This window comes from Sciurus carolinensis, unplaced genomic scaffold, assembly GCF_902686445.1.
Source record: "Sciurus carolinensis unplaced genomic scaffold, mSciCar1.2, whole genome shotgun sequence".
Lineage (NCBI taxonomy): Eukaryota > Metazoa > Chordata > Mammalia > Rodentia > Sciuridae > Sciurus > Sciurus carolinensis.
This window is the reverse complement of record NW_025920158.1, coordinates 494,187-521,425: the sequence shown is the minus strand read 5'-3', so window position 1 is coordinate 521,425 and position 27,239 is coordinate 494,187. Positions and strand designations below refer to the sequence as shown.

The following is a 27,239-nucleotide window of genomic DNA, read 5'->3' as shown; positions in this document are numbered from 1 at the left end:
CCCACAGTGTAGCCGGATCGCCCGGGATGTGGCTCAAGCCCAAGGAGGTGCTGGTGAAGAACCCTGAAGCTCTGGGTGGCCCAGAGGAGCAGCGGCTACTAGATGCCACAGCAGCGCCGAGGGCACAGCGAGGGGATTGGTCACCTCAGCGGTAAGGGGGTGGCGGGGGTGGGTCGGGCCTGGGATCTCACTGACCGCTGCGCTCGCCGCTCCCAGCCGGGGGTTGGGACCCAGAAACCCGGGAGGCGCCTCTGCAGCCTGCTGGGCTGAGAGGGGCTCGGGGGCGCTGCAGACGCTGCCTGGCCGGCTGGACGGGCTGCGCGGGGTGTGCGGGGCGGGGCCGGTGCGTGGCTGCGTGGGTTTCCCTGGAGCGCTCCTCCTGCTGCGCTTGCGGAAGTGCTAGCGCTGGGCACCCGCGGGCCTGCGTTTCCTGTGCAGCCGCTGCCGCCGCCTCCTCCAGAGCGAGCTGGGCCACGTGGGGCCCTGGCCCCAGCTACGTGAAGAGGGGCACCAGAAGGAAGGGAAAGAAGCCCGACGACGTGCTGCTGAAGGACGCCCTGAAGCTCTGGGTGACCAAGAGGAGCACCGGCTCCTTCAACCTAGAGCAGCGTGGCGGCCTCAGCGGTAAGGGGCTTGGGGGGGCGGGGTGGACGACTCGCAGCTCCCAGCCCAGGGTGAGTCGCAGGTGGGGATTTCTTGGGAGACACCGGGTCAGGATGGCCTTGCCTCGGGTTTGTTTCCTTTCTTCTGCATTTCTCTGGCTTGTCAATGGTGTCTACTACGCGTCCCCCCCACCCCGCCCAAGTTACAGCCGGCCTTTGCTGCAGTGTTGGAAAGCAGTTGTCGTGTTATTCTTCTTCCCTGCAGCTCTGCTGTGCTTCTTAGTTCCTTAAGTTTTCCTTGATTCTGTCCTTTATTTTTTAAAGAAAAGGATGTCATCTTTGAACAGAGTTTTATTTCCTTCTCTCTCTGTATACCTTCTGTTTCCTCTTTTTGTCTTAGCATATTAGCTGGATCTTTCAGTGTGATGTTGAAAAGGAGTGATAGGAGAAGTTGTCTTTACCTTGTTCCTGGTTATCAGGAAAGTGTTGAGTTTCTCTGTAAGTGTGATGTTAATTGTAGGGTTTGGGGGCGAGAAGGTAAATGATATTATCAAGTTAGACAAGTTCTTAATTCCTCATTTGCTATGTTTTTTTCTTTTAATCATGAATGGGTGGGTGTTCCATTTTTGTCAAATGCTTTTTGTATCAATTGGAATAAGTTTGTGATTCCTCCCCCTACTTCTATATTGATGAATTTTCGAATGCTGGACCATTGTTGCATACTTGGAGCAAGTCCCACTTGGTCATGAGCTGTAATTTCTTTTATATGTTGGTGGATCCTGTTTGCTGGTGGAATTTCTTGTGGTGTGAACAATTGAAGTCAGGGAGTTGGGCATACTAGGCAAGCACTCTGCCACTGAGCTACATCCCTAGCCCCACCCCTTTGCTTTTCCTTTGTGTGACTGTGACATGGGTTTCTTTTTTTTTTTTTTTTTTAATTTTATTTTTTTTATTTATTTATTTTTTTTTACGTTTACATAGGGTAATGATGTTTATTATATTTTTCCCCTCCCCCCCCACCCCTCCCACCCCTCCCACCCCTCTTTTCCCTCTACACAGTCCTTCTTTCCTTCATTCTTACTGCTCTCCTTAGCCTAACTCTAAACCTAACCCTAAACCTAATGCTAGCCCGTCCCACCCCCCATTATATGTCCTCATCCGCTTATCAGCGAGATCATTCGTCCTTTAGTTTTTTGAGATTGGCTTATCTCACTTAGCATGATATTCTCCAATTTCGACCATTTGCCTACAAATGCCATAATTTTATCATTCTTCATTGCGGAGTAATATTCCATTGTATAAATATGCCACAGTTTCTTTATCCATTCATCAACTGAAGGGCATCTAGGTTGGTTCCACAATCTGGCTATGGTGAATTGAGCAGCAATGAACATTGATGTGGCTGTATCTCTGTAGTATGCTGATTTTAAGTCCTTTGGGTATAGGCCAAGGAGTGGGATAGCTGGGTCAAATGGTGTTTCCATTCCAAGCTTTCTGAGGAATCTCCACACTGCTTTCCAGAGTGGTTCACTAATTTGCAACCCCACCAGCAATGTATGAGTGTTCCTTTTTCACCACATCCTCGCCAACACCTATTGTTGCTTGTATTCTTGATAATCGCCATTCTAATTGGGGTGAGATGAAATCTTAGGGTAGTTTTGATTTGCATTTCCCTTATTACTAGGGATGTTGAACATTTTTTCATATATCTGGTGATTACTTGTACATCTTCTTCTGTGAAGTGTCTGTTCATTTCCTTAGCCCATTTGTTGATTGGATTATTTGTATTCTTCGTGTAGAGTTTTTTGAGTTCTTTATAGATTCTGGAAATTAGCGCTCTATCTGAGGTATGGTTGGCAAAGATATTCTCCCACTCTGTAGGCTCTCTCTTCACATTTCTGATAGTTTCCTTTGCTGAGAGAAAGCTTTTTAGTTTGAATCTATCCCAGTTGTTTATTCTTGCTTTTATTTCTTGTGCTATGGGAGTCCTGTTAAGGAAATCTGATCCTGAGCCAACAAGTTGAAGATTTGGACCTACTTTTTCTTCTATAAGATGCAGGGTCTCTGGTCTGATTCCGAGGTCCTTGATCCATTTTGAGTTGAGTTTTGTGTAGGGTGAGAGATAGGGGTTTAGTTTCATTCTATTGCATATAGTTTTCCAGTTTTCCCAGCACCATTTGTTGAAGAGGCTATCTTTTCTCCATTGCATATTTTTGGCCCCTTTGTCTAGTATGAGAAAATTGTATTTATTTGGGTTTGTGTCCATGTCCTCTATTCTGTACCATTGATCTACCTGTCTATTTTGGTACCAATACCATGCCGTTTTTGTTACTATTGCTTTGTAGTAGAGTTGAAGATCTGGTATTGCAATACCCCCTGCCTCGCTCTTGCTACTGAGGATTGCTTTAGCTATTCTAGGTTTTTTATTCTTCCAGATGAATTTCATAATTGCTTGCTCTATTTCTGCGAGGTACATCATTGGGATTTTAATTGGAATTGCATTGAATCTGTATAGAACTTTAGGTAGTATAGCCATTTTGACGATATTAATTCTGCCTATCCAGGAACATGGGGGATCTTTCCATCTTCTAAGGTTTTCTTGAATTTCTTTCTTTAGTGTTCTGTAGTTCTCATTGTAGAGGTCTTTCACCTCTTTTGTGAGATTGATTCCCAAGTATTTTATTTTTTTCGATGCTATTGTGAATGGGGTAGTTTTCCTAATTTCTCTTTCTGAAGATTCATCACTTATGTATAAAAATGCATTGGATTTATGAGCATTGATCTTGTAACCTGCTACATTACTGAATTCACTTATGAGTTCTAAAAGTTTTCTGGTGGAATTTCCAGGTTCCTCTAAATATATAATCATGTCATCAGCGAACAGGGATATTTTGATTTCTTGTTTTCCTATTCGTATCCCTTTAATTTCTTTGGTTGTCTGATTGCTCTGGCTAGAGTCTCAAGGACGATGTTGAATAGAAGCGGTGAAAGAGGGCATCCCTGCCTTGTTCCAGTTTTTAGGGGGAACGCTTTCAGTTTTTCACCATTTAGAATGATATTAGCCATGGGCTTAGCGTAGATGGCCTTTATAATGTTTAGGAATGTTCCCATTACCCCAATTTTTTCTAGTGTTTTGAGCATGAAGGGATGCTGTATTTTATCAAATGCTTTTTCTGCATCTATTGAAATAATCATGTGATTCTTAACTTTAAGTCTGTTGATATGGTGAATGACATTTATTGATTTCCGAATGTTGAACCAACCTTGCATCCCTGGGATAAAACCCACTTGATCGTGGTGCACTATAGACCACAACACAATAATACTAGGCGATTTTAACACACCTCTCTCACCACTGGATAGATCGTCCAAACAGAAATTGAATAAAGAAACTATAGATCTCAACAACACAATCAGCAATTTAGACTTAACGGACATATATAGAATATACCATCCAACAAAGAATGAATACACTTTCTTCTCAGCAGCACATGGATCCTTCTCTAAAATAGACCATATTTTATGCCACAAAGCTACTGTTAGTAAATACAAGAAGATAGAGATACTACCTTGTACTCTATCAGATCATAATGGATTGAAATTAGAAATAAATGACAGAATAAAAACCAGAAACTTCTCCAATACCTGGAGACTAAATAATACACTATTATATGATGAATGGATAACAGAAGACATCAGGAGGGAAATAAAAAAATTCTTAGAAGTAAACGAGAACAAAGACATATCATATCAAAATCTCTGGGACACTATGAAAGCAGTACTTAGAGGAAGATTTATTTCATGGGGTGCATTCAAAAAAAGAAGTAGAAATCAACAAATAAACGAGTTAACACTACAGCTCAAAGCACTAGAAAAAGAAGAGCAGACCAATACCAAAAGTAGTAGAAGACAGGAAATAGTTAAAATCAGAGCCGAAATCAACGAAATCGAAACAAAAGAAACAATCGGAAAAATTAATAAAATAAATAGTTGGTTCTTTGAAAAAATAAATAAAATTGATAAACCCTTAGCCACACTAACAAAGAGAAAGAGGGAGAAAACTCAAATTACTAAAATTCGGAATGAACAAGGAAACATCACAACAGACACAAGTGAAATACAAAACATAATTAGAAGCTATTTCGAAAATCTATACTCCAACAAAACAGAAAACCTTGAAGACATCAACAAATTTCTAGAGACATATGAACTACCTAAACTGAACGAGGAGGACATACACAACTTAAATAAACCAATTTCAAGCAATAAAATAGAAGAGGTCATCAAAAGCCTACCAACAAAGAAAAGTCCAGGACCAGATGGGTTCTCAGCCGAGTTCTACAAAACCTTTAAAGAAGAGCTCATTCCAATACTCCTCAAACTATTCCATGAAATAGAAGAGGAGGGAACCCTACCAAACTCGTTCTATGAAGCCAATATCACCCTGATACCTAAACCAGACAGAGACACATCAAGGAAAGAAAATTTCAGACCAATATCCTTAATGAACATCGATGCAAAAATTCTCAACAAAATTTTAGCAAATCGCATACAAATATATATTAAAAAGATAGTGACATGGGTTTCTTGTGGGCTTGGTTTTCTTTTCTTGCTTCTTTTTTTTTCTTAAATCCATTCTGAAAATCCCTGGGTGTTTTTGGTTGGTGTATTTAGGCCATTCACATGTAAAATGATTGTTGGCATTGTTAGATGAATCTCTACCAGGTTGGTAACTGTTTTCTATTCCTTGTTCTGTTCTTTTTCTTTTGAACCACTTTCCCTGGCTTCTTTAGCAGTTGAATGCTTGGTGATGCCATTTATCTGTTAGCTTGCCAACAGTAGGTTGAAAAGAATTTGTAGTATATATTTCTGGTTTGGAACATAATTTCCAGATTAGTCTGTGTCTACAAATATTATACTGTTTCACATGAAATGTAGATTTTTTTTTCGTGTATTTGGGATTGAACCCAGGGACACTTAAGCACTGTGCCATATCCCAAGTCCATTTGTAGCTCTATTTTGAGACAAGGTCTCAGAGTTGCTGAGGCTGGCCTTAAACTTGTGATCCTTCTGCCTCAGCCTCCTGAGCCACTGGGATTGTAGGTGTGCACCACCATGCTTGGCCAAATGCAGATATAGTATTCCCAGATCCTGTCTCATCTTTTCTGACATTGTCATCCATTTCACTTATTTACATAGTGTAATCACTCAATAAACTTTTTGTTAACCCTTCAAACATTTCTTTTCAGTTGCTTAGGGATAGGAAAAATAAGAAATTTGAATCTACCATCATTCATTTCCTGAGACACACTCTTCTTCCTACGTAGCTTAGAACTACTGACCTATGTGTTTTCTTTCTCTCTGACGAATTTGATGGTTAGGTCTGCTGGATATGGATTTCCTGTTCTTTTTCAAGAAAGTCTTTCATTTTCAATTTTGAAGGATAATTTCACTGGACATAGCCTGGCATGGTGGTCCTTGCTGGTAATCCTACCAATTTGGTAGAGGAGGCAGGAGGATCACATCTTTGAGGTCAGCCTCAGCAATTTTTGAATCCCTGTCTCTAAACAAACAGTAAAACAACTGGGGATGTGGTTCAGTGGTAGAGCACCCCTAGATTCAATACCAAGTATCCCCCCCCAAACAAATCCTCACTTCATTTAGGTTTATTGGTTTGTGATTCATTTCTTTCAACACCTTATTTCAACTCCCTTGATCGTATGTTTGGACTAGTTTGCTATAATTACCGTGTTCTTCCTAGGCTGTCTGCTTCACACCCCCTCTTCTTTAAAGATTTTCTTTTTGTTTCTGCAATTTGAATATGATATACCTCAGTGTAGATTTGTAAATATTTTTCCTTTTTTTTATAATTTTCTGCGTGGTATTCTCTGTACTTCTTGGATCTGTGATCTGGGGTGTGTCATTAATTTTGGAAAAGTCTTGGTCATTATTGCTTCACATGATTGCTTTCCTCTTCTTCTGTTTTTCCAGTTTGGGGTCCTTCTACCTTTGGGAATTATCCCCAGCAGTCAGATATTGTATACTTCCTATGTCTCTGTCTCACTCTTCGCTTTTCAGTGTGTGGGGGGGTTTCTGTTTATCTGTCTTCAAGTTCACTGATTGTTTTCTTGACTGTCCCATCTACTGATGAGCCATGAAGGGCAATCTTCATTTTTGTTTATTTCTATTTATTTTGTTTTTCATTTCTTAGAGTTTCCATCTGTCTGCTTTCATGACCTAGTCTTCCATACTCTATACCTTTTCTTTAGAGCCCTTCACCTATAAATCGCACTTATTTTAAAAGTTCTCTCAAAGTACCAAGATCTGTCTTATCTGTGTGTCATTTTGATGCATGCTTTATCTTTTCTTTTTATTTCTGGTTTCTGGGGATCAAACCCACGGCCTTGTGCTTATAAGGCAAGCACTCTACCGACTGAGCTATCTCCTCAGTCCTATCTTTTAATCATGTGTATTTTCTTGCCTACTGGCATGTTTTTCTATATATATATAGAGAGAAAACTTATTATGGTATATAAACAACTTATTATTTATACATATATATAAATAAATACTAACAAGTGAGGAAATCATCTTCCATGTGTGTTTTGCTACTCTGCTGGGACTTGGTTCTTTGCAGTTTCCTGTAGCTGAAGGTACCAGAGGCCTCACATTCCTCCATGTCCCTGGTTGTGTCTCCCCTATGTCCCTGGGTTAAGAACTTCCCAGTCTCCCTGCTCTTTGAGCTGTCATGTGCTCTCATTTATCCTGGAGCTTTTGCTGTTGGCAAGGGGGAGGGTCCTAGAATCATCAATCTATCTCAGTCATCAGTGGACTTGTGACCCTGGCCTGTGACATTCCCAAGAGTTTTCTAGCCACTTCCTCCCACCCCTGTGGGGACAGGAAAGCCACAGGGGACACAGGAGCCAGAGAAGGACTTTCCCCAGCTGGGGTGAGGACCTGAGGATGCCTCATGGCCTTATTCTTCCCTTGTCCAGAGAGCTGGGCAGGTGTCCCTGGGGTCTTTCAGTGGGAACTGGTGGGGTTCTGGTGAGAACACCTGTGCTGCCTTGGGGTCCCTTAAGATCGCAGCACCAGGGCTTTCTTATTCTCTTTCAGTCAGGCCCTCACACAGTGAGACTGAGGACTCAAGTGTCCTGCAGTTTATGACCTCAGCACTGGGGGAGCAGGTCCCAGCTGTGTCCCTCGGATTACCTGTGCCGCTTTAGCTTTGGGGGTTATGTTTTGACCCGTGACCTCAGTTCTCCGATGAGTCCAAGAAAAGCCTGTGATTTGCAGTCTGCTTGGCCTCTGCTTGTATTTATGGGAGGGGTGCTTCCCAAGCTCTTTGCATGCTGGAACTGAAGCTGGAAGTCCCCTTGTGGCTTTTTGATTGCTGCTCTGCCCACCTGTCCACCAGTTGAAGGGTCCGGGTTGACACAGACCTCCAGACCTTTCCAGAAGCATGTGAGAGAAATTCCCACTCTGCCTCAAAACTCAGCACCCCTCTGTGACTGTCCGGGTGCTGCACACCCTCCCTGTTCTCTTCATTCCATGTCACCTAGAGTCCCCCAGGCTGCTGTTACAAAGTCTGCATGGGTTCTGTCAGAGACGTCTGAGAAGCGCCTGGGATGGGCTCCTTTCTAGTCTTCCTCGGTGTCTCCACCAGGATTTTTTATAGTTGCTAGACAAACGTGGCATTTCACTGGTCTTTTGAAAACACAGCCTTAAGTGCCCTTACCCCAGCCTGCTGTTTTCTTCCACTGAGCTCTGCTAAGCTGCCTGTGGGTTCTGTATTAAGTGTCAGCTCTCCATCTAGCAGACAGGACAGCCTTCCTGTCCCTGCTCCGTCGTCTGACACCAAATAACAAACCCTTAAAGGGTCAGGGGACTAGCCAAAGAATAATTGCTGTAAAACCACATATTTCCTTCCTTCTGCTGGGGAAAGTCATCCCGTAGGGCAGGTAAGGGTGGTGTAGGTGCCGGTCATCAAGGAAGAGGTTGCACAGGGTGAGCAGGGTGTGTCTTGGGTGTGGAGGTTGGGAGCAAGAGAGGGTTGATGTGCAAGTAAGTCTGTCAAGGGTGGTGGAGGCTGGGCTTCTCTGTTGGAGAAGAGAGCTGAGAACAAGGAAAGAAGTAAGAATAAACATGGGGAGTGGGTTGCAGGAGGCATCAGTGTGAACTCAGTTTCTCTCTATGTAGATTATGTATACATACACACATTGCATTAGAGATGTGTATGCCTGTGTGCAAATACATGAGTCATATGTATACACACAGACCCGGTTACCAATGAGTTTCCAGATACCAGCTTTTTATTTTTATTTTATAGCAGGGATGGAACCTAGGGCCACATACCCACTGATCCACATCCCCAGCCCTTTTTATTTTTTTATTTTGAGCCACGGTTGTGCTAAGTTGCTGAGGCAGTCATTGAATTCACAATCCTCCTGCCTCAGCCTCCCAAGCCAGTAGAATGCCAGGTGGCTTTTGTATAGCAATCCTCTTGAAAAGAAATAGAATTTCTGGGAAAAATGTCCCATTTCTGGGATGGTGCAGGGAAAGTACGAGACAATGTTGGAATATTTTATTGTGGCAGAGACTATGAAAAACCATGAGTACATGTCCAAAGGACACAGAACCCAGCTTGAAGGGATTCCTACCTGCCAAACCTGGGACAATTAAATCATCCGAGTAAATAATAGTAATGAATTCTTACTCTTTGAAGAAAAGCAGAAAAGATGAGACCATACTGATAAAAGTGAATAAATTGAAAGTTTGAGGAATGGGAAATTTATATAACTTCATTATTTGTCTCTAGGAGGCTTGTGAGTTACAAGGGAAAAAGGAATAAGTTGATGGTGCAGAGCCCAAGCAGCCACTAACTTAAGAGACCAAGTGAACATCACCAGGAGTGGAACAAGTTGAAATTGTGTCCACCTGAGAGGATGTGATGCATAGCATTCCTTCTGTGAGGCTGGCCAGAGACTTTAACCTGAATCTAATCAGCGTCAGGCAAGCGAAAACTGGGATTTGCTGCTGAAGAACTGGCCAGTAATCTTTGAAGCCGTCAAGCTCACGAAAGTCAAAGGTGTGTTGGGAGATGTGACGGCTCAAGGCAGTGGGTGATTCTGAACAGGTCCAATGTGGTAGAGTCATAAGACAAGCAGTTCTCAACTCCTGTGGGCTGGATTAGTGCCTTTGTTTCTACAGTGGTACAAAAGCAACCTGTGATCAGTAGAAACCAAACAAGCATTTTTTTAAATAATTTTTTTGATGTTAATAGACCTTTATTTGTTCCCTTTCATAGGGTGTTGAGGATGCAACCCAGTGCCTCCCACATGCCAGACAGGTTCTGTGCCACTGATCCCCAGCCCAAGTCCCCATATATACAGTTTTGAATTTGGATCTTTTCCTGGGGATATGCCCTAATCCTCTGTGATGTGGGGCAGGCCCCAGTCAGCCTGCGATCATGAGGGCCGTCCAGTGACAGAGTGCCCTGCTGCCAAGGCGGGAGGAACAAGTGGATACATCCCATGCATTTCCAAGTCACAGCGTGTTTGTTCCCCTTAGGATGGGTTTGTGAGGCACTTGGAAACTGGCAGGATCTGAGAAGCAGAGGGTAGGAATGTCCCAGCATTAACTTTCTGAATTGTGGGGTGCTCTGTTGTGTTGGCACATGTCCCTGCTGGTGTGAAACATGCTGCACACTCTGGGGTGATGGGGTGGCAGGTCAGTGACATACTCCTTAATGATTCAACTTCCTTTAATATTGGGGTCTTAAACCAAAATAAACTCCTCAGGTCACTCAGGGCCCTCTCGGGGCCTAGTAGTGAAGGAGCATGGGCAAAGGAAAGTGGAGGGCTTCAGCTCCTCCAGGGAGGAGGGATTGGGTTTGTTCACCTGCCAGTGATTCAGGATGCCATTCATCACAGCAGAATGCCAATCCTTCACCTGCTACGTGTGCCTTCTGTCCTGTGGGGTCTTGGATGTGTTGTCATATTTCTCAGGGTACCTTTCTGGAGTAGAAAGGGATTATTCTTCCATGTGAGATGTAGATATGATGAGGATCCTAACGGGCGACACTTACCTGGTGCTTGAAGGGCCTGGCAATAGTCTAGGTACTTTGAATGATGACTTAATTTCCATAATTACCCTTGGAGGCATATCGTGGTTGCTTTAGCTTCCAAAGAGACCAGGGCACAGAGAAATCAGGTAACTTTCCCAAGGCCACACAGCTTGAAAGTGGTAGAGCTGGGGTTCCAATCGGGCAGTCTAACTCCAACAGCAGATGCTGGGGAAATGGGTGTGAGGAAGCTAGAGCTCTGGGCCCCATGGATCTCTGATTCTGCAGGGTTTTGGAGCTATGCCTGGGCTCTCACCAGTGACCATGCTGCTTCCGCATGTGGGAGTGGCAGCTACACACTGGCTGTGGTTCTGCATGTCCCTGAGCTCACAGGTGTGTTTGCTTCTCTTTTGCCTTATACGTGGCCTGGTGGGTGCTCTGGAGGCAGTGCTGGATTCCAACACTGAGGGCGCTCCCTTTCGAGTTCCGCTTCAAGTTCCCGGCTCACAGGTGTACTCTCCCATAGCATGTGGAGAGTTCCTGGATGGATGCAATGTTCACTGGGCCATAGGCACTGGTGAGTCTTGTTCCCGTTGGAATGTTCCAGATCCTGAGTTGTGAACATGCGGAGCATCTGCTTGTTGTTGTGCTTGCAGGTAATGCCCGGGGAGCCTCACCTGATTTCAGAAGCTCTGGCTCTCCTTCACATGTCTGTCTCTTTCTTGGTGATCAGAAGCACACTGAGCTATGAGCATGAGTGAGCCTGGCTTCTTAGGGGTGTGTTTCAGGGCACTCACGTGTTTGGGGGTATAAAGTGGCCCTTTCCTTTACCGTCTTGGTGTCTGATTAACAGGGTTTTCCCAGGTGTGTGCGTGTGTGGTAATAGCCGGGGGGCAAAGTGCAAGGGCTGTGTCCGACTTGGGCAGTCTCCACCCCATGTTGCATGTCTGTGCCAAGAGACTGCATCACTGGGCTGCCGGATACTGAGGAAGTTTTCCTTGGGTCGACACAGGTCAGGTTTGCCTGGCTTGTTTTCTACCATTGCCCTGCCCTCAGAAGGTCCTCAGTAGTGAATTGTTCTTTTCAGGGTTCTCTTGTGGGGAGTGAGGATGGGAGGCATGGGTATGTTCTGGTGTGAGGATTGTGCTGTTGACTGGGATATTTGTACTTGTGCAGGCATTACTTGGGCGTCTTGCATGTCATTGACTCGCCCTCATACTTGGTTGTGTGCTGAGCATTGAGAAAGGATCCCTGCCAAGGAATGTGAGTGTCCAATAAAGTACAAACAAAAAGGGTAGGAAAGACCCTGGGTGGAACCAGCTCAAGAGTAGGAATGGGAAGAGCGGCCTGTGAGGATGATCCCTGTCTTATCCAGGGTCCTGTGTGACAGGACAGGGAAGTAGAGGGGGGCCTTTAAGAGCACTTTTTTCCTTTAAACTAGGTGGAAGAGAGAGTTAAACTACTTCATGGGTTAACTGTGTTATTTGGCAAAAGATCTGTGGATAACAGATAGGAAGGGAGACAAGTTGTTTTTGCTATTTTAATTTCACATGGACCAAAGTCTCTCCAGGCTTCCTAAAGGTGCCTCACTTTAGGCAGAGAGAGAAGTTGTGAGCATTGACTGAGTGGCTTGGGGTTGTAGACAGAGGAGCATGCCCAGTCCTTCAGGCTAGAGCTCAGACATCCGTTGTGCTGACTCCCTGCTGGTGCTCAGGTCACTTCTTTTTTCCTGCCTCCCTCATGGAAGTAAAAGTTCCAGTGTCTCTCTGGCTGTTTCCCTCCTGTGCCCAGGACAGCATTGGGCATGTAGTCAGTGCCCAGTAAGCATGGTGGGTAGATAGTGGGGAAGCATGCAAAAAGGTGACCGAGGCCCCTGTTGAAGATTTGTAAGGCAAAGGAAAGTGACGTATCCAGATGGCCCCCTGACTTTGCGTGTTCAGACTTCACAATTTTTGGACTTCTCGGTCACGTGGAAGCATAGGCGTAGAAACCTTGGACTTTTCACTTCAGCATAGTATGCAATAAATTACGTGAGCTCTTCAACACTTTATAATACATAGGCTTTGTATTGGATGGTTTTGCCCAACTGCAGGGTAATGGGTGTGCTCTGAACGTGTTGATAGGAGCTTAGGCTAAGCTGTGATACTTAATGGATTAGGTATTAAATACTGGTTTTTTTGATAGCAATCTCAATATTGCTGTAAATGGTATGAAGTGTCCATTTGTAAACCTGGGAAATTTCTGGCTGTTGCTTGTCGGTCAACCAGTGCCTGTTGCAGTGACAACATCCTTGTGAGGACCTTCCCAGGAGGTTCTTCCCCTTTGAACGTGACTTTGGTACTTCTCCACGGGCCTCTCTTCTCCCAGGAGACACTAAGTGAGACTGTTGAGAATCGTCTGCCACTTGGTCTGTGTTCCATGCTGGAACAGCTGTACCATTGCAAATGCTTCTGACACTTGAGTGGTAGGTGCTCTGCACATGATCAAGGTGTGCAGGGTGGTCACAGGACAGTTCCAAGGTTTTCCTGCTTGGTGAGCTGACCTAAGTGGTCATGGGACTGAAGTTTGTAAGTCCCAGTGCAGTGGCGGGAGAGACCTTGGCACCAGTGGAAAGTGCCAGCTTTCAGTTACAAACTGTGGCTTGGGTGTGAGAACCCTGGCACAGGATGTTTGCAGAACATTAACACAGTGACTTAATGTTAGCAAAACGATGACTCTTGTTTTTCACTCTCTCTCTTTCTATTCTGATCCAGGTACCACATTAGAGGAAATCAACCAGCACTGGAACTGGCTGGGACAGAATCTCCTCCATACTCTGTGTTTGATTATAAAGACGACATGGCCAGCTTTGTCAAGGGAAAGGTGAAGGTAGGCCCTTTGATCTCTACCTTTCTCCCTATCTGGGGTGACTCTTCATGACATTTTGAACTCTGCCATGTACCCACAGTCTTCACCAGTCCGATTACACTTTTTGGATTAATGTGCAAAGGCAAATTAGTTCAATTTGTCACCTGTCAGTCTTTGCGGCACATAAAGATACACCTGAAATTTAGGAAAAAAAGAGGGTGGTGCTTCATCCTCAGGCCTAATTCCTGTTATCTTTTACAGATATAATTATCCTTTTTTTTTTCTCGTGGGATACCATAATGTTAAGATTTCTGCTTTTGCAGAGCAACATATTATTGTCTTCCTCAAATTAGTTATTCCTGACTCATTTTCTCTTTAGCTGTAACATTTGTCACCACATTGGACCTAGTGCTCTGGTCCCAATAGTGGATGTTTGTTCTGCAGATGTTAATTAAATGGAGTTACAGCCAGTTAAGGTGTGAGAAGACAGGAGAGAAATCTTGGGAGGTATTTGTCCATACCTGCTGCCAGTTACATTGTTACATAACTGGTGTCCTTGCAAGGACATGATGGTAATTGGTGCTTTAAGATCCTGTTGGGGAGGGACATGTTTCCTTGTTCTACAGTGGACTCTCCTTACATACTTGAACATATAAGCCTGCAATACAGTTTTCTTCCCTTGGGATAAAACCTCCCCAAAGCCATCCATCTTTCCTCCCGCTTCCTGTTCCTCCTTCCTCACCCTCAGTTCATTTCCTCTATTCAAAGGATCCCCAGTGTGGAAAGAAATTGTCAAAATAGTGCTGTATACATACATGAATATACGACAGTGAATTCCATCTTTGATGCACACCTATGAAGCACTAATTAAAGACCAAATACGTAGTAGAGAGCCCACTAAAGTAGGCAGCCCAGGGGAGGGAAATGGAGCTCATTCTATTCCATGCCTGTATGATGATGTCAGAGTGAACCCCACTACTGTGTATAAGTAGAATGCACTAATAGAACTGTTGTGAATATCCCAGACCATGGATTTTGTTTTTTTGAAAACAAACTTGAAGACTTCCAGCTTTTCGTAAGGGGTGTCAAAGTGAATTTTTGATTTTAGAGCAAGCAAAAGAAGCAGTCTTTTGCATTTGGGGACTAGGGGATGTGACCAGGATGAGTGAAGAACAGGGGTGACCGAGGCCATCCAGTGCTTGGCAGCCAGGGCATGACCTCTTACCTGTGGGGTCAAAGCTGACCTGGGCTACGGTAAAAGACACACACAGCTCTCGGGACACCCCTCATCCTTGCTGATGAACTGTGCCTCGGTCTCCTGTATCAGATGGGACTGAGCATCAGCAACACTTGACCTGCCTCTCTTGGCCTAACGTGAACTGTAGTGGTTCTTTTCTTGAGGTATTTCCCTTGCTTGGGAGGAAGGAAATTGATTTCTGCTATGCTGCTTCCTGAGATCCTTCTATAGGAGAAGGAAAAGTGTCCTCTCCCTAGGTTCTGTAGTTGAGGCCCGGAAATGACATCGCTATGCAGCAGATGAGCAAGAGAGAAAGAGTTGATATGCATGCACTCAGAGTGTATACACGTGGCAGAAACTCAGCCATGTAACTGGTAGGGTGGTTAGAATCGACCTTGCACAGCACCTTAAGGGAAAGCAACCAGTTGACTGAGGACTGAAGTGACAGGAAAAGGGGTCCATCTTCTGGGGTGGTGCAGCGTCGGGGAGGTAAACATGGGGGAAACTAATGGCAAGGTAGGGCTCTCTCCATGAGGCTGTGTGAGCCCCCCATGCTGCTGAGATCAAGAGGTCAAAGGTGTCTTCCCAGGACAGAGGGGGACACACCTGTGCAGATGGAGAGTCCCTCCTGACTCGAGGCAGATGGGGCAGGGCGGACAGTCTTTCTGGTACCCCGTCTTTTTTGTCTCTCAGTTATCTTTGGCTCAGTTATCCTTATGCTGAAGTGGCATGTTTGGGGGTGACAGTTTTGATCCGTGACACTTCAAAGCTAGTATGCCCTAAAAAAAGGAAGGAAGGAAGAAAGGAAAGCTGAGGAGGCAGTGCTGGGAAGCGAGAGCACATCGTGGCCTTTGTTCTCCCCACTCCTCGGGCCAGATCCACAGGTGTGAGAGTTGGACCTTTCCTGGGCCCTTGGCTGCTCCATAAAACTTGAAAAATCCCTCTGCTTCAGCTCTTCCTGGGACCAGACATGCAGCCATGACAGTTGGGAGGCCCTATGGCCACCATCGTGTCTGCTTGGAGCCTCTGAATCCTGTTCTCGGCCATGCCAGTCGGCTCTAGAGCCTGATAAATAATGAAGAAAACAGTACACTTCACCAGCACTGAGGTTTATTTTATAGTAATTATGATTAGATTATTTTAATGTGAGTGCCCAGGTTTCATTTCTAAAAGGACTTATACAGTGAGGATTTGGTAACACCCCTGAGAAAATAGCCTCATTTAGGAAACATAGGCTCTCATAAGACAGTCATATAAAACACAAATGAAAATGTTAAGAAAAAGAAAAGGACAGGTAACGACAGACTGTCACCCTTGAGACATGGACCACAGCTTTTATTCTAGTCTCTTCTGTCACCACCACAGATCACAAAGGTCCCTTCTTGGTGGTAGTTGACAAAAGAGTTGCAGTGTCAGATTGTGCCCTCTGCTATTTCCCGCACTCCCCAGGGATTTAGGAGTACTTTAGCCCTCTAGAAGCTTGGCCAGGGTCCTCCCTTCCACCTTGAACAAATACAGAGTGGACAGTGGTGGTGCATGGCATTAGTCTTCTCCAGATCCTGCAGTTGGCTTTATACTGACCTTTTTGAACCTAATGAAGACATTCGTTCATGTTTTAAAGAGACTCTTAGGTCCTAGTTGCGTAGTTCTTCGGGGCTGATGTGAGTTCCCACACCAGAGCCAGTCACTGGGTTTCATATCTCTTGTGTTGTTTCGCTTTTCATCGCTGTCACAAATACCTGAGTGACTGACTTAGGGAAGGTTGGTTTGGCTCCCAGTTCTGGAGGCTCCAGTCCGTGACTGATCGGGCCCCTTGCTTGTGAGCCTGTGATGGGACAGCACATCAAGGCAGCGGCTTATGGCAGAGGAAAAGTGTTCAACTCATGGCGAGCCAGGGAGCAGAGAGGAAGGGGCTGGGGTCCCGCTGTCCTCTTCAAGGGCATGTCCGCAGTCATCCAAGGACCTCCTGCCAGACACCACCTTGTGCATTTCCATCACCTTCCAATACACTAGCTGGGAATCAGGCCTTTAACACATGGACCTTGGGGAGGCATTGAAGATCCAAACTGTAGCATGAGTGTAGGGAGGATTTGGGAAATAATTGTGAGTTAAAATTCTCAAAACCTTAGAAGTCAGCTGATTCAGCCACAGCTTCATGGTCAGTAAGTGACTGAGAGACTTCTCTTTGTGTTTTGCAACCTTGTGATGGTTAATTGATCTCTGCCTTTTTTTTTCCCCCTCTGGCTGTGGCTGTTTCAGGGTTGTGGACAGGAGTGGTTGTCGTGGAAACAACAGCGATTCCTTAAGTGCCTGGGTGCATCTGTCCTTCCTGCTTCCTGTCCCTTGTGCTGTCTTCCTTCCCTTTGCCCAGCTCCCTGGATGAAGGCCCTGTCTCTTGTGAGTCAGGGTCTGATTGCTTAAGAGATTAAGAGAGCAGCAGCAGGCTTGCTGAGCAGAAAGGGGAGCCCAGGAAGTTCTGAGAAGTGGTGGTGACGTTGGAGGCCAGGTTCGTCCTCCTCGAGGCAGAGAAGGTGGTCACCTACTGCTCTTGCTGCTGCTGTAAGGGCTGGGTGCCCCGCCAAGGCTGTCTGTACATCAGCATCAACCACCTCTGCTTCTACCCCTTCTCCTGGTCAATGAAGTCATGTTAGCCCAGTGCCAGCATCTGCAGTATTTGGTCCTTCAAGATAAAGTTGGCCCTGGGGTTGATTGGCATGGCTCCCTAGAGAAGCCATTAAAGGTTAAATCCCACAGCAAAAGATTTAAGTGGGTGGTTGAGAAGACAGCAGGTGATACTGGATTAGTTTCCAAATGATTTGTGCAGATAATTAAGTTGAAGTATACATGCTACAACGAAGGAGCTTGATTTTTTTTTTTTTGCTTGTTTTCTGGAGACAATTCATTTTTCTGCTACCTTCAGGAGCATATCTATGTAACTTATTTAAATAGCTTCTCAAAACCTTTTACTACCATAGATTATGTTGAAGAAACAGTATCATATCTGATGGGTGAATATTTCTATAGGAGTAGCATGTACTTCTGCTTCTTAATGCAGAAGGACATCTTTTAAAACACCCATCCTTGAACATCATGACTGTTGTATATGCAGAACACTTTACCTGGGTCCACTTCAAATCCAGAAAGAATTTATGACATCACACCAGCAGTGGGCACTGTCCTCAGTACTGGCATTCCCACAGGAAAAGGCAAAGCCACAGGTATCAGTTGTGTGTTCAAGGTTTCAAAAGCCATTGCCATTGAAAGCACTTTCAGAAGCCATTTCAAGAGCCCGTGCTGGGTGGCATGGGAGACACACACGTATGTGTGGTTTTCTTCATTTATTCTCCAAGTGCAGCCAGTGGGAGGCCTCCTTCTCAATATCTCCTGTGGCCAGCCTCCTGCACATGCTGTTTTCTCTTTCAGTCTCACCAGACTCCCTTCTGATGCCTCAGTATCCTGCCCTGTGTGCCCAGTCATCTCCTGACCTTGCTTGGAATGGGCCCCAGCCTAACCTTGGTCATCCTTCTTTCTGAAATGCTTTCCCAAATGAACACTTTTCCAAATGCTTTTCCTTCTCTCCTTAGTCTATTTAGAAACTCCTGTTTGTCCTTCAAAACCCAGTTCAGATTGGTCACGTCCACCATGCCTTCCTTGTCCCCTTATAATGTGCACCATGTCTGTTTCTGGGCTGGGTTCTGCCAAGTTGGTGTTGCTTATTTGCTTGTAGTTTAGTTTTTCCTATTTGTGCTGCTTAAGTGCAGGGCGTTCCACAGAGCAGTCACTTAATGAACTCAAGTAGGCAGTGTAGATGAAACTAGTGTGGGCAGAAGAGCTGGCATAGCTGGAAAAGAGTAGTCCCAGTCCTGACATAGTAATGAGGCTGTTTACAATTCTAAAGTCATTGAAAATGCTATGGCTAAATAAGTGGAAAGAAATGTTACAATATGACATTCATTCTCTGAGGTGAAAAGGAAATGATTTCATTTGGAACACTAAGGATTGTCACTAAACCTAATTGTGTTAGGATGATGATACTTGGAAAAAATTAATTATTGCTAATATTCAATCATGTTTTTCTACTTGTTATCTGTATGAGGAATCGGCTAACAGATATGATTTTATCTTCTCCGGTTTTCTTCTGCATTAGCCTACTGCCTATCATTGTATCCACACTAATTCTCAGATGCGTATAGTGGTGCATGCCTGTAATTACAGCGTCCCAGGAGACTGAGACAGAAGGATAGCAAGTTGAAAGGTAGCCTCAGCAAAGGCGAGGCACTGAGCAACTCAGTGAGACCTGTCTCTAAATAAAATACAAAATTAGGCTGGGGATGAGGCTCAGTAGCCAAGTGCCCCTGACTTTAATCCCTGGTAACACCTCCCCCAAAAAAATCTGGGACTAGCATGTTTGTTTAAAAATATATCACCTGCACTATTTTATATTATCTTTATTAGTAGCAGTATTACTGAGGATTGAAGCCAGAGCACTTAACTGTTGAGCTCTGCCCCGCATCCCAACCTTGCTTTTTGAGACAAGGACTAGCTAAGTTACCTCCCTAGCAAGGAGGGGTCCTCCAGCCTCCTGGGTCACTGGCACTAAAGGTGGGTGCCACAGCACCTGGCTGTCTTTCTGGCAGTGCTGGGAATCAAACCCAGGGCTTCACACATGCTAGGCAAGTGCTCTGCTACTGAGCTATGTCCCAGCACCTGCTTTCTTTTTATAAAGTGAAAGTCTTGTTTTGTTGCCCAGGCCCTAAAACCCTGGGATCAAGACACCCACCTGCCTCAGGCATGCAGGTAGCTCGGAGGTGTACATACACTGTGCCTGACTGTACTGTATTACCTTAGCATTTCATAGAATCTGCTTGTAGTGTCTTCAAAGCATAATAAGAGTCATGTGACACAGACTCGATGCTCAGCCCGCTTCTGTGAACGAGAAATGAATAACCCTCTTGCACACTCCTTTTTCTTCTACCTTAATGTGTGAGTGCTGTTTTTGAAAGTAGATTTTGTGTGATTCAGAAACTTTTGCATGAGTGTTGAAATATTCTTGAAGATGTATGCTATTGGATTGCAAAATGTTGGTCCTTGAAAGTATGCAGTAGCCAGCAACCTGGGAGATGACACTTCAATCTTTAAGAAAACCCTTGGCCCATGAGTTGGGTTTCACCAGCAGCTATCAGGCAGTTGTGTACTCTTCCCCTGCACAGGCTTTGAGACTTTTGCATTTTAGCTTAAAAGAAACAAATAGAACGTTGGATTGTTATTTGCTGATGCTTGAAGTTTGGCTCCCACTTTATGGGGGATCTGATTTTGCATCTTTTCTCTTTCAGTTCAACTTGTAATACCTTGGGTTGATATCCAGAAATTGGAAAGGACAGCCAACGTCTTTGTGGCCGACACCATTCGGATCACCACACAGAATAAGGAGCGTGACTCCTCCATGTTTCTGATCCTGGATGCGGTCTTGAAGATCATGGAGCAGCTGGTAGATGTGATGCTGCAGAGGCTGCTGGATAATGAGGTCTGGAGCCAGATGTGCAGGAGCCAAGCCAGATCACCAAGAGGTAGAACTTCAGTCCCATGGTGTCCCTCAGCTGCTTGACCTTTTCGTGTGCTTTGCTTAGCACCTTTTGGTTATGAGGTATTCGCTGTGTCCCTGGGCATTGGTTCGAGGGCCTGTGTGCATAGCAAACCCCATGAATGCTCAAGTTTCTTTCATAAAATGGCATGGTATTTGTATAGAAACCTTTTTTTGGTTTTCTGGTGGTGCTGGGGTTGAACCCAGGTCCTTATGCATGCGAGACCAGGGCTCTACCACCGAGCTACACCAAGTCCTCATCTTTTCATCTTTTCATCTTAAATCACATGGTAAAAAATGTTTTCAGGGCAGCTGAACTGATTTCGATACCTTTGTCATCAATAGAGTAAGTCAGTATTTTGTATAATTTGGTCCATGGTGACACCAGTCATGGAGACTGTCAGGCTAGTTGCTTGCAGTGTCACTAAGGAATTCAGCTTTATCATCTGAAGTTCAAACCCAGTGTTTGAGTTGGAATTTGATTTCAGGTTTGCAGATCATAACTGGGTAACTAACCACAGCTCTGATGTCAAGGTAAACCGTTATGAAAGATCCTATGAGAGACCACAGAGTACTGGATTCAATTTTTGACATACTTACAGAATCAGGACTGATCAAATACTACTAGTCATTAAACAGGGTTTTGTTTTTTTTTTCTTTACTTTGAAATTTATGTAACACAGACCTCCCCATTTTCAGGCATGCAGTTCAGTGGCATTAAGGATGTTCACACTGATACATGACCATCCTCACTGCCCATTCCACAACTCTTCTGACTTGATTAAACTAAAAGTCTACCTACTAGACACTATCACCCTGTTCAACCTTGCCTCACAACTGCCATTCTGCTGTCTCTGTGGAATCAGCTGAATACCTCACGGAAATAGACAACACTCAATGTTTTGCTTTGGGCTTATTTCGCTTAATATAATGTCCTCAAGGTTCATCTCTGTCACAGCATGTGTCAGAATGTCCTTTCTTTTCAGGGCTGAATCATAATCCATCGTATGTACATACCCACTGTGTTTATCCACTCATCTGTCCATGCATGCTTATTTTGCTTTCACCTTCTGGCTATTGTGAACAATGCTGTCGTGAACTGGGCACACTAATTTCTCTGACACCTGCTTCCGATTCTATTGAGTATTTTTACCCAGAAATGGAATAGCCAAATCATATAATCCTATGTTTAATCTTAAAAACAGCTTTAATCTTTTACTTCAAAATTGTTTATCTGTTTTAACATTCCTTTATTTTTTTTTCGATTGACATTTCTTTAAAATATCCAAGGAGATGAGTAAACCATAGCTATAATGCCTTTGCTCATGAGGCAGTTTAGTACCTCAGCATCTGAAACTCTTGTTTTGTAACCGAATTTTGGAGCAGTTTTTATTTAGATTTTTTAATTAGGGATGCTCAACTGCTAAAGTTTACATAGATCTTGTAAAATCTGAAAAACTCTGAAAATTGAAACTCTTCTGGTCCCAAGCATTTTGAATGAGGCCGACTCAACCTGTAGTGAATTCATTCAAAACCATGAGGTCTAGTGTTCAGTGCTAATACAAGGAAAGTCATTTTGAAAACAGCAGATCTCTTCCTCCTTAAGACATGCTGTTTCTTCTCACTGTCTGGTGGGGGTGCAACTTTCTCAGTGGTGGTCCTTGAACAGCAGCATTTTTGGGGTTTTCATGTATTCAGAATGACTTCCCGTCCCTTCCAGCTGTGTGCATGTAGTTCAAACTGGTCACATGTTGCCACAAAAGGCACAAAAAAAATGCTCTTTATAGGTTTCCTTGTTTCTTTGTTCCCAAATTCAACTCCATGTGGTGTTGGGTCACCTCTGATGTGTGATAGTTCTTTTGGAAGATGAATGGCGCTTATCTCTTCCTTACGAAAGAGACTCTTGGGGCTCTGATCATTGTTTTTGTTTCCTGGTCCCTAAATCCTTTTATCTAGCAGGATGAAGCATTCCTTGTGGGATTGGCACCTGTAGTCACTTGCTCTGCAGCAGCACCCTGGAACTTCCTGCTCCTTCTCTCACTGGCTCAGAGCTCCTGAGCCAACCTCTCTGGCCTCTGGTTTCCACCATTCTACTCTCAGCATGTTGACAGCAAAATTTTTAGAGTTAAATGTAAGTGTGTTGGGCATTGTTGACTCTCAGGGACCTTGTGATCCCCTTGAGGGACATCACCTTCCATTCTTGCACTATGTGAACTTCTTTTTCTTTGTTCTTTGTAGATATACTTGACTGTCATGTGTAATTTGACATGTCCTACATCCATGGAGTACAGCTTCCCTTCTTGTGGTTGTACAAGATGTGGAGCTACACCAGGCGTATATTCCTATACGAACATAGGAAATTATGTGTGATTCAGTGTGTGTACTTGGCGCAGTGCACTTGCCTTTCCCTTGCTCCCTGGTACTCCTCTGGAGAAAAGTCAGGCTCCTTTTCAGTTATTCACATCTGAACAGTTAAGACTTTCAATGGGTAGTTGAGGTTTTACAATATTCACAGGACCACACAATCATCACTACAACCACGGAACCTTTTATTATCGTCCCAAGAAGCCTCACATTAATGAGCAGCCACTCTTTATTTCTGTCTGTCAGCCTCCTGTGCGGACATTTCATGTAAATGAGTCTGGCACCTTGTGGTCTTTGTGTCTGGCTTCTTTCACTCAGCCTGAGGTTTCCAGCTCTGTCCATGCACACTTTCTGTTGTTGGCTGGGTACTATCTACCCTGCTTGAGGGCATGTGCCACATTTGCTGTGTCCATTGATCAACTGGTGGACATGGGGTAGTTTCCACCTTCGACTATGAATCTGCTGCTGTGTTTGTGTGCCAGTTAGTGGACGACAGTGCTCAAGTCTTTTTGGTGCATTCACCTGGGAGGGAATGTCTGGGTAAACACTAGGTCCACTTTCAACGTTTGAGGGCTTCTGGCTCTTTGCCAAGGTGAGAGTGTCAGTTGGCCTTCCACAAGCACCGTGCAAGGGCTCCACCTTCCCCATGTCTCACCGATGCTCACCCCGCTTATCATCTAACTTCTCCACACATGGCCTTTGCTGCCATTTTTGGAGTACTCAGTTATTCAAACCAGGATCTAATACTTATTTGATTCATGAGTTTATGAATTTCTTGCTGGTGGGGACAGCGGGCTCTGCTCCTTGCACTTGGTTGGAAGGGCAACTGAATGTCTGGATGGAACATGGGGCTCACAGGCTCTGGAGGAGCATGACTTTTTTTTATTTCAGTCACTAAACTATCACGTTGTGCCAGCAAGTTCAAAAGTGTTTTCTTTTCAATCTCGTGTCTGTTGACCTTTCCGTATCTTGAACTCCCCCCACCTCTCACCAGGGACCTTGAAACCCAAGCACAGAAGGAGCTGTTTCGAATCTTTTTCAGGCTACCAAGAAACAGAAGCTGCACACTGTGATGGACTGCTCCTCTGGACGCCCTTCAGTCGGTTCCACACCACAGGATGCATGTTTTCCTCTGACAGCTCCACCTGCTTTGCCAGCATAGAAGATGACTGCTACAATGTTGTCCTTCTGCTCAGAGAGGTACACCCTGCCTCTCCCCTCTGCTTGACCTGCCGTGCACACTTTGATGCACCATTTCATCTTTTAACCCATGTGGTTGAGTCCATTTTCTGCTACTACAACAAAATCCATGATGCCAGGTTTACTTATTAACCAAAAAAAAGGAAGAAAAGGCTTAATTAACTCCCAGTCCTGAGACTCAAGAACATGGTGTTGGGTGAGCACCAGTGAGGGTGTTGTGGTGGACAGTGCCCCCATGGCAGGAGCATGAGTGGATGGAAACATCATGTGTGAAGACAGGAAGCCAGAGAATGGGGAAGGACCATTCTTTGTAACAATCCTTGTTGTGGGAATGAACCAGGTCCCATAATCCCTACTGAGGGCTATTCTTCCAGTGACCCATCCTTCCCCTACTAGATCTCACCTCTTAAGGTTCCACCACCCTTTAATGCTGCCCCATTGGGGATCAAGCTTTCAACACAAGAACTTTCGGGGGACACACTCCAACTATATCCCATCCAGAGCACCTTGGGCCATCTGATGGCCAGGCTCCAGGAGGGAAGTGTGCGCTGAATTACAGCATTACCCCTTCAGCCTTCCTTTTTTCTCTTGTTGCCATGGCAACCAAAAGTTGCCTAGAAGTGATGGTAAGAAAAACATACCCTAGCCCCACACTGTTGATAAAGCTGTCATTCAAAAGTACATGCCTCGCAATCCAAGCTTTTCCTACAGCTCTTTAGGAAGGGATCCTCCCCTTTTGTTGCCTAAAAAAAATACCAAAAAAAGACAAACTGTGAAAAAGCTTCACCTTTAGAAAATAGGGGTCAAATTGGCATTTATTCTCCCGTGGAACTTGTGAAAGATTTAAAAATGCCTCCTTATGTTAGGATCAGGTCCCTCCTATAACTCTGTGATTCTCTCATTGGAAACAGGAGTGTGGGCAACCTGAGTTTGCTTCTGAATGCAAGCAGCTTGGTCCTTGATCTCAGGCATCTCTGCTGAGGGGGTACCACAGCTGTTACACATCAAGACCTCTGGGGTCTCATTTCTCATAGCGTAGGTCCTGAGCCTGATTGCTTAGAAACTCAGTGTTTTTCCTCATATGATTTCCCAGATCTATCCCCTCCTTCTCCAATAGATGTCTTCATTTTGCAAGCATTATTATCAGTGGAGCAAGAAATCGACATGATGACCTACATACCTAAAAATTTATTTTTGAATTATGCATAGCATGAAATTTACCTTGTAACCAATTTGTAAGTGGAATCCTACAGCATTGTCATTTTGTGACTTGTTTCTTCCACTACACAATGTTCTTAATGTTCATCCACCTCTTATCTGTTAGAATTCCCTTCCTTTGGAAGTCTGAGTAATATTCCATGGTAGCCTAAACCACAGTTCCCTTACCCATTCATCTGTGCATGGAAGCTTGGGTTACTTCTGCCTTTTGGTGATTGTTATTGATGCTCCCTTGCACACTTTTCAAACTTTATCTCAGGTCCTTGTTGCCATTATTCCATATTAGATTAACTTGGGAGCATTTCATGGAGGCCTGCCTTCCTTCTTTTTTGCAGTACTTACTGTGATTCAAATCTTTTTATTAGTGCCTTGCAATTATACATAACAGTGGGATTCATTGTTCCATATTGGAACATGTACAGAGCATAATTAGTCAGTTCCGTTCTCCAGCACCTCCCCTTCATGTGCCGTCTTTTGCATCAGGTAGTGAGCATGGAGAAGATGGAGGACACCAGTTTGCTGCCCAGCCACATCCTCATCAGCATCAGGAGCAAGATGGCCTTCCAGTTCATCGAGCTCAAGGATAGAGAGACCTTGGAAGAGACCCTGCTTGAGAGACTGAAGCAGGTCCACGCCAACCATCCTGTGCACTATGACACATCAACCAATGACAAGGACATGGTAGGAGCCTGCAGTATGGTGGCTTTCTGTGACGTGACAGTCCCCCTCTCACCACCTCTGTGTCAGTGGGCTCGAGAGGGCATGTGTAGGAAGGGACCCCCTTGGGTGTGAACACACAATGTGCTAGAGATGATTTGGCCTCCAGTAGTTGGGGGTGTGAGTCCTGTGTCACCTCTGATGGGCTGGGTGTCCTGAGTGGGCATTGAACGCGATAGAGTGGCTGGTCGGGAATCACACCACTGCTTGTAGGGGTTAATCTGGTGTCCCCCAGGTTCGGGGGGCTGGTGGTGTGCTCCCTGGGTGGGTGTGGAGCAGACACGCCTCTCCACATCCAGAGGGATTGTCAGGCACCCCCACCTTCTTCACAGGCTGGGGTGCTGCCACACTCCAAGGTTGCAGGGGTTGATGCCCTTTGGAACAGACAAAACCTGCTGAGAGAGATCCTCCCTCATTCTTAGGGTTGGATGACTGCAGAAAAGGACCTGGGTCTGCCAGAACCTCACCTTCTAGAACTTTCATTGACATATACTTTTAAAAACACATTTTAAACTAATATTTAATAATGGTGCATATTTTCCTCTTACTTTTTTTTGCTTTCTTTTGAGGGCTGGACACACATCACCTGTTTTGTACTTGACAAGCAGGTGCAGTGACCACAAGTTTGGGGATCTTGAAATGGTGTCTTGTCACAGCAGCAAGGAGCGTGAAGACAAGAGCCCACCTCTGCACCCCAGACACCTGACCGTGGTCCTCCAGCCTTTGGGCAGCCAGAACCCTGACTCCCACCTGGTTGTTGAAGCTACTCCTTCCCTGGTATGCCATGGACACTGGAAGCTGGGCAATGACCATGGAGGGTGTGGCACCTGAGCACCAGCTCCTCCACCTGGGTGGAGAGGTGGCCGTGGATCTTGGGCAGCAAGGGCTCTATTGAGGACTCAGCAGAAGGGGAGCCAGCCTTTCCCCTGTCCGTTAGTGGCTCTCATGTCATTCCTGCTGTGTGACTTGGGCAGCGGGCGGTGCCAGCCCTGTGGGTTTTCAGGTGTCAACCAAGTGTTCCTCCCACTGGCCGGTGGCATCTGTGAGCATCTCAGTGTCAGTTTCCCGCGTGTGTGTCCTGGGACAAAGGGCTGCCTGTCCTCTAATTTTAAGAACTAAAATTATTTTTGCTACATTCATACTTTTTCTTTATATGGAAAATTTGAGGCGAATAGACTCCAATTTCGTAAGTAGACTCTATGCGGCAGTGAAGAGAATAGTTTTGACCTTGTCACTCCCTTGGGGACCAGGTGTGGCTGCAGACCTTATTACCCCACACTCCTTCTAAGTTACTGCAGCTCCTGCAGCATCAGTTGTTACTTTTAGTGATCCAGACTGAACCTTTCTTTTCAGATGTGATGCATGCACACACACACACACATTGGAGGTATGGGTATATATATATATATA

At 44.9% G+C, this 27,239-nt stretch overlaps 1 pseudogene; it reads left to right on the top strand.

Moving 5' to 3' along the window:
* Positions 1 to 26: 26 nt before the first annotated feature.
* LOC124974632 (TBC1 domain family member 8-like) lies at positions 27 to 27,239 on the top strand (annotated as a pseudogene).